The following is a 421-nucleotide window of genomic DNA, read 5'->3' on the forward strand; positions in this document are numbered from 1 at the left end:
GGACAAACAAACACAAACGAATCCGCGTAATAATCTCTCTGCAATACGACAAACAGCTCCGACAAAAAGGGCATGCAAGGGTGCAATGGTGCACGCGTCGCAGGGTAAGACCCAAACGCCTTGTTTTTGATCTCTAGGGCACTATCGAAGGTCACTCAGACAGGAGAAAGGTCGTGGCGCTGGGGGAGGGGGGGGAGGCCCTACTTGTGCGGGGGTCAAATGGGAACTAAATGGAACTTCAACTTGGGTTCCCTTAATTGTTCTGCTAATCACCCGAGGTAATTGTCAGATGGTAAAAGCAATTACGTTCTCAAACGGCGAGACAGGTGTGCGCTTTGTTTATTATATATCCTTAAATACTTGTCCGTCGTTAAATCTGAAGAGGTTTCAAGTATGTTTACAAGAGTGAAAATATGCAGGT

At 46.6% G+C, this 421-nt stretch overlaps 1 protein-coding gene across 1 annotated transcript in view; it reads right to left on the reverse strand.

The window, feature by feature from the left end:
* The window catches only part of LOC119593968 (serine/arginine repetitive matrix protein 2-like), a gene marked incomplete in the record, with an annotated part of 99,054 nt that overhangs the window by 78,746 nt on the left and 19,887 nt on the right, over positions 1 to 421 (reverse strand).

The sequence above is a fragment of the Penaeus monodon genome, chromosome 33, assembly GCF_015228065.2.
Source record: "Penaeus monodon isolate SGIC_2016 chromosome 33, NSTDA_Pmon_1, whole genome shotgun sequence".
NCBI lineage: Eukaryota > Metazoa > Arthropoda > Malacostraca > Decapoda > Penaeidae > Penaeus > Penaeus monodon.